Source organism: Micropterus dolomieu, linkage group LG02 (genome assembly GCF_021292245.1).
Source record: "Micropterus dolomieu isolate WLL.071019.BEF.003 ecotype Adirondacks linkage group LG02, ASM2129224v1, whole genome shotgun sequence".
NCBI lineage: Eukaryota > Metazoa > Chordata > Actinopteri > Centrarchiformes > Centrarchidae > Micropterus > Micropterus dolomieu.
In genome coordinates this window covers 11956675-11964550 of record NC_060151.1, presented here as the reverse complement: position 1 = coordinate 11964550, position 7876 = coordinate 11956675, and the positions used below count along the sequence as shown (strand labels likewise).

The window sequence follows — 7876 nt, the reverse complement described above, 5'->3', positions numbered from 1 at the left end:
TTTTGCCTGAATTACTGCAGCAATGCGGCGTGGCACGGAGTCGATCAGTCTGTGGCACTGCTCAGGTGTTATGAGAGCCCAGGTTGCTCTGATAGTGGCCTTCTGCTCTTCTGCATTGTTGGGTCTGGCGTATCACATCTTCCTCTTCATAATACCCCATAGATTTTATATAGGGTTAAGGTCAGGCGAGTTTGCTGGCCAATTAAGAACAGGGATACCATGGTCCTTAAACCAGGTACTGGTAGCTTTGGCACTGTGTGCAGGTGCCAAGTCCTGTTGGAAAATGAAATCTGCATCTCCATAAAGTTGGTCAGCAGCAGGAAGCATGAAGTGCTCTAAAACTTCCTGGTTAGACGGCTGCGTTGACCTTGGACCTCAGAAAACACAGTGGACCAACACCAGCAGATGACATGGCACCCCAAACCATCACTGACTGTGGAAACTTTACACTGGACTGAAAATTTACTTTCATCAGAGAACATAACTTTGGACCACTCAGCAGCAGTCCAGTCCTTTTTGTCTTTAGCCCAGGCGAGACGCTTCTGACGCTATGTCTTGTTCAAGAGTGGCTTGACACAAGGAACGCAACAGCTGAAACCCATGTCTTGCATACGTCTGTGCGTGGTGGTTCTTGAAGCACTGACTCCAGCTGCACTCCACTCTTTGTGAATCGCCCCCACATTTTTGAATGGGTTTTGTTTCACAATCCTCTCCAGGGTGCAATTATCCCTATTGCTTGTACACTTTTTTTTCTACCACATCTTTTCCTTCCCTTCGCCTCTCTATAATGTGCTTGGACACAGCACTCTGTGAACAGCCAGCCTCTTTAGCAATGACCTTTTGTGTCTTGCCCTCCTTGTGCAAGGTGTCAGTGGTCGTCTTTTGGACAGCTGTCAAGTCAGCAGTCTTCCCCATGAATGTGTAGCCTACAGAACTAGACTGAGAGACCATGTAAAGGCCTTTGCAGGTGTTTTGAGTTAATTATCTGATTAGAGTGTGGCACCAGGTGTCTTCAATATTGAACCTTTTCACAGTATTCAAATTTTCTGAGATTCTGATTTTGGGGTTTTCATTAGTTGTCAGGTTAGGTTTGGAATGGCCGATCAACACCAAAAAGATGTGTTCCTCTATAACCACAAGTTGCATTGATATGAAAGTTGAGCCGAATTGTTCAGGATGGTCACCTGACTCCATTGACTAAAGTTGGCCCAAATATGACCATAGGTGGCGCTGTTATTGCAGATTAAAGTTGTCAGAAAAAATCCCATCGACTTGCCTGTATTTTATATCTCCATAACCAAGTCCAATTGATACCAAATTTGGGTCATTTGTTCCTCATGGGGCACCTGGAGAATTTGGTGCAATTTGGCCAAAAGGGTGCGCTTTAATCGAAGCTCAAATACCGTCGGAATATCCCATTCATTTCAGTGGGTTTTTGAACCAAGACACATTTTGCCTCATAACTACGCACCACTACATCGCACATTCATAAAAAAGATGTGTACGTGTTTGGGGGATCCTGCTGATTCTTATGGTATAGGACATGCCTCTGTGCAATGACGTTTTCATTTTGCTAAATCAAGAACATTATAAAACCTATTTTAATTATCTCCTCCGAAGCCATAAGTCCGATCGCCACGAAACTTGGCACGGACCATCTCTGGACCGAGCCGATAAAAGTTTGTAGAAGGAATTTTGATCTGCCAAAAAATTTCTGAATTTTAAGCTAACAAATGTTTGCACAAACGCTAAAAGCAGGATGTCATGGCAGATCTTAGTTTGCAATGGGCGATCTACACCTTATCTGGCACGCCCTCCTGAGGGTCTGTGTAAAATATAGCGTCAATCGGCCTCTAGGTGGCGCTATTCATTGGAAATCAAATGACGCTCCCATAGACATACATTAATTTCAGATCTCCATAACCGCAAGCCCCTTTCATTTATAACTCTGGTCATTTGGTGGGGCACCCGGGCCAACTCCGTGGGTTCAGTGGGGGCGGCTTGCGCCGGGAGTTATAGTTCCAGTTATAGTTTTTAATGGTTTTCAATGTTCTACCTCAGATTTGTGAAGTAATCCACTGTTTGACCTCAAGTGTTGACTAAAGAAAAGTTTCAACCACAATTTACCATCTGTTTTTTCAACTTTCACGCAGGAGCAAAAATCAGCCTTTAAACTCGAAAGAAATAAAGATTTTTATCGTGATAATTATTGATATGTCGAAAAATATGAAACTTTCTATCATGATAACATTTTTGGCCATATCGTCCAGCCCTAACAGTGACACTATTAACTACCTCAAACATAACTGAGATTTCTTGTTAAATAACAAGACAACATATTCATCGATATTATGATAATAAGATAATGTTGGCTGATATATCGGTCTAACTTGACTTGATGCTGCGGATGATGACAGTCTTGGGGTCACTGGATTTTTTTTGGGATTGTTTTTTATTCCGGCCTGCAGTCCTCACTTGTGGCCAGAGAGCTTGACAGGAGAAAGACAAGTCCAGATTGGGGTCAGAGCTGCACCTCTCAACTGAAGGCAGGCACTTCACAATGCCAGCCTTGTCTTTGCCTCTGAAAAAGGCCTGTATTATAAGGTTGCATGTCAAGTGTACGCTATGTCAAGGCCCCAGATCATCGGGGAACAATTTGGTGCTTAGGTGCAGCATCAGCCTGCAAACTAGAAACCCTGATTACAGATTTGTCTGAACAGCGCGATGACTTAAAGGTGAAATTTTAGGATTAGTCAGATGTGTAATCCTAAAACCTCTTGTTTCAGAGAGGCCAGAAAATCTGTTTATTTGACCTATTAACAGACTCTAAAGGAGCTGGATAAGGAAGGTTTTTAAACCATATTCATCCTTTATCAAGGAGGTGTAGTTCATCTTTCCTAGACCACAACTAAGGTGCCAACCATCTTCAATCAGAAGTGTTTGAATACTTTCTTTAAAAGCGACCCTTAGCTGAGGACTTTTTGATTTCATTATAATTTCCTTCATCAGCTAATCTATTTTGTTTGAGGGTGTAGTTTAAGGGGTATTTAAAACTTTACCAGTAATATTCAGCTTTTTTTTGCCGTATCTTACAGATTAGGCTTGTTCCAATTGGCAATTGTTTTGGCTATCTATGATTGAAGGGATGATCAGTGATTGGTTTTTCATGCGTCGATATTAAGACAATTTTAACTAACTCACTATCAGAACTAAGATGACGTAAAAAGTTTCCAGAATCTGCACCCAAATGCAGTGTTTCCCATTGACTGATTTATTTGTGGCAACACAACACCCCTCAATATCAACGCTGACCGCCACATATACTGTTAAATAGGAGTAAAATCATAATTCATATCCGAGCTGCCCGCAGAGCATGGATTCGCTCAGCACCTCCGCTTGCTCAGTCCCTCTCTCTCTCACAAACGGAAACGGAGGTGTATGTTTTCTAGAAAAACTAAAACATTCAAGTTAATGCTGAGAAGTTAGTCTGTCCATTTTCTTAACACAACGCTGTCAATGTCAGAGACCCACCTTCAAATAAGTTATAAGTAAGCATGTAAGGAGCCTAGCTAATAAGTATAGATATGGTAATGTTAGAATACAGCTAGGTTGTTGAGGTTAGCATGCTGACCATAGCTGCAGTTCAATATTCATTGCACCCCCCACTTGCATGCGGCGCCACAGTTACACAGTAATTCTGTGGGAAACACTGCACTGTGGATTTACAGATGTTTCTGGTGGTTTCTCTTAAAGCTGACAAGCCTATTTCTTCCATACTGGCATGCTGCAACGTAAGACTGCCCCCTAGCGATCAGATTGCCAATCGGGGGTTTTCTCAAGTAGCCATGATTAGGTGATATGAAAATAGAAAAGATCGGCCAACCCTACTACAGATAGCAGAAAGTCCAGATTGATAAGCTGTATTTTGTAATGTCATGTTTGTTTGCTATAGGGCTGCAGCTAACGATGATTTTAGTATAGATTATTTCAACGATTCATCAATGCGTCGCTTAAGAAGTACTTTTGTTTGGTGGTGCGGCTTACTTTGGCGCCTGCCGTACCGCACCGCTAATCGTTCAAAACACCCTGCTCCGAGTAGATGGCAGGACGCGTCGCAAAGCTTGTGTCAGTCATTTGAGAGTTGTTGAAACTCCGGCAAAAAAACCCCAAAGACTGAGATCAGTGTCAGGAGCGGAGAGACAGAAGACAGCAAGGAGAAGAGAATGAAGTTGTGGGTTTAGCTAGCTGGCTATTTAGCTTTATTAGGTGCCTTTTGTTGAAACATGTTCAACGTTTCATAAAATCGATGTGCTTGTCAATTTCACTTTTCGTCAACTGGCCAATCACAGACTGGATGCGGCGGGACATGAAAAATGGTTTGACATGCTACAGTAAACTTTCAAATGTTGAACTCCTCCTGAAGAATGGTTCTGATTATTAATGAGATGGTATCATTAACAAATTACGAGACCAATGTAATTGAAAACATGAAACTGCTGTTTTGTCCAATTGGAGTTAATATTATACTAGTGGTGGGCTATATAGTATACTATTACATAAAATGACAATAGCCTACATATAGCAAAATTAAATAATTTATATATTAACATTCCAACAGTAAACTATTAGATTAAAATATAACTTTTTATCTAATGTTAAATTACACTAATACACTCATTAAAACTAGTTTCTCCTCCATGTTGTAGAAAGAGCCTCTGCAGTGGAATACTTGAACATTTTTCACTGTGCTCCTGAATTTCTTTGGAGCACATCTTTACATGTGCTCTTAGGGGGGGAAAAAGGTTAGTGTAGTGCCCTGTCACGTCGTGTTCACAGCGTAAGCGCGATGTGCGTCAGTAATAAATGTTCGTGCGAAACAGTGTGTAGGATAGTTATATGGAAAGAATTTGCGTCGATGCTTCGTTTAATCACATTTTATTTTATTAAAGGATGAATCGTTTCAGCCCTAGTTTGCTATACTAGATAGTATAGAAAAGACAGCTCTTCTTGCAGGACTGTAATGCATGAATATATTTGTGTTGTGATTCAACAGTATTCTTCATAAATTGCCATAAGGATGTTGTATCACACAACAAATACATACATTTTATATACACTATTATCTTTATAATAACTAGTATTAACTGTGAGCAAGTAGTTAAGCTTTATAAAGCGGCTTTAAAAACTTATGGGACTGTACAAAAGACAGATGGAACACAAAATGAAACATAGAACAGTATAGTTAGAAATACTTTCCACAAAGTTACATGAAGCTATTTGATTCTTATTTTTCAAACTATGGGTCATATGCTCCTAAATCAGTAGGCGTAATCAAAATGTAGAAAACCACACCATTGTTGTGAGCAGAGACCACCTTCTAGTCTAGGCTGGATGACATTTGCCTTATTGATTTTCATAATAAATTGTGTGTTGTTCCCCAGTTATTTTTTTTTTAAATGCAACAAAATTTGCAGTTCGGATTTTTACTGCTGAATTGTTTCACTGTCCTTTCTTTGCTGTTTTCTTGTGTGTAATTATGAGCCTCATTGATCTCAGGGGATCAGATTATATTCAGCTCTGTGCAAAACAGCAGCATGTTCTTGTGGCGTGCAGTATGTTGTGTGCCGACTGGAAATGTTTTCACATTGTTCTCTTAGATGGTCGCTGAAAAGGATTCATGAATTCTGAATTCTGAAATCATTTTAATTGTGACAACACAACATTCACTGTAGTCAAACATAACAAAGTTTGACTGCAGTGAATAGTATTCTGGGAATACCCAGTCCCACTTAAATACAGAATGCACAGGTCAGTTGGCCAGTGTATAAAATGGATGTACCGCGTATACACCATATTGTGCAAGTTTTAGGAAGGTGTGGAAAAATGCTGTTAAGTAAGAATGTTTTCAAAAATGGAAATGAATAGATTATATTTATCAATTAACAAAATGCAAGCAAATCAATATTTAGTTTGACCCTTTGCCTTCTAAGCGGCATCAGTTCTTCTATGTACACCTAGGTACACCTACATGGTTTTTGGAAGAACTCTGCAGGTAGGTTGGCCCAAACATGCCAATCTCACTGTCGAAGCTTCGCAGAGGCGGTATGAAAAGAGAATAATGCCATTTTGGAGATATGGGGATGCTCAACGTCTGATTTTATATAGAACTACCAGTTCTCTCCCAGTTATTTCATATACAGCCTATTACAATATACATTGGGGGGGGGTGGGTGGGTGGGTATGTGTGTATTGGCTGGGTGGATGTGTCGGTATGTGTGTAGTGGCTGAAGAGACGGAGCCCCAACTTCGCCGGTGGTGTGCCCTGTTATCCGCACTTGGCGGGACATTTGGATCATTTATCACCATTGATGAACCACATAAAGAATATTATATTGTTTTTAAATAGTACTTGAACTAGACATACAGAAACTGTACGTGCATGCTGTTGTCGGCCGTACAGCAGCCACGCAGTCAGAACTCTGCACAAGACCGGTAAATGGCAGACGAGCAGAGAGAAAAGGGTCAACAATAAGGCTCAGTGTAGCTGTAAATGTATAGCGTAAGTTACACTGATTAATAAATAGAGACTGCAGCTCTGTAGCTTCTCAAGATTAAAGCAAGCTACCATGTATCGCCGCCACACAAACACATGTGATTCTACTGTGTAAATCCTTAGTTGCAGACAACCCTACCACAGTTCTTTGGTGGATTTAGGCAGCCTTAGATGTTTCTCTCCAGGACTCCTTGTTCTTCTTTACACTGAAGATAGTTCTTAGTGACTTTTGCTGTATGTGTAGGGGTAGGGATGAAACGATTACTGGTTTAATGGTTAACCATGGTAAAGTTCCCAACGGTTATTATTACCGTACACATTTCAATTACCATGATAACCGGGTACGGTAACGGTGCTGTTATAATCTCACGGCAAACACTGTCCAGCGTCTCCCAGAAGCAGGCGCGCATGCGCAGAATGCTATGTGGGTTTGTTTGGGTAAATGACGCCGGAGATTTTTCAGTCACTCTGAAGTCTGGTCGTATTTTAGTTTTTATGAGAGTGTTAAGGGAAACTTGATTGAAGAAAATAACCTTTCAGTGAACGCAGGGTGAGTTAACTTTTAACTTTGGTTTGTCTCTCTGACTTGCTAATAGCGTGTAAACTGAAGCTCTCAGTGTTGCAGCTCTTGTAAAAAACGCCACACTTTGTTCTGTTGCTGTGTGCGTCGTGTGTCAGCAGAGTCTGTTTGTCCACTGCACTGTTGATACGTTGATACACCTTGTTTGCATGTCAGAGGTGTGGCTTTTTGGCTGCAAGTCTTCCATGAATGCCACTTCTAGTAGATGTAGTAGATGGGTGTTAGCTGAGTTTGGCTGTTCCTCACCTTGTAGTATTCCTGCTATACAGCTCTTTCTGTTTCAGTTTGTGTTTAATCCTACATATTGAATTGGTGATCAACTGCACCAATCATACACCTGACGATATTCCTACAAAATCCCTGACTTTGTGCAAGTGTACCTAGAAAAATTGATACTGTTTTGAAGCCAAAGGGTGGTCACACCACATTGATTTGATTTAGATTTATTTTCTGTTCACTTACTTCGCATTTTGGTATTTGATAGGTATAGTCTAGTAACACATCTATTTTTGAAAGCATTCTTAAATTACAGCATTTTAGTACAGTACATACTATAGTTCTTAATCTTAATTCCTGATATAAAATCTGATCCACCCCACATAATAATTTTTGATTTGGTATGGTATCTTTGCCTGCCGTATTTGGAGGAGGAAATGTGACCTGTGTGCCTGCAGATATTCAAAGTGGTGCTGATAAAATTGCTGCAAGCAGTGTGAGATTGTCAAATTGCAGCATCTGAAATG

General features: G+C 40.6%; 1 protein-coding gene across 1 annotated transcript in view; it reads right to left on the bottom strand.

The window, feature by feature from the left end:
* The window catches only part of grapa (GRB2 related adaptor protein a), an 82285-nt gene that overhangs the window by 45561 nt on the left and 28848 nt on the right, over window positions 1-7876 (bottom strand). The window lies entirely within an intron of this gene.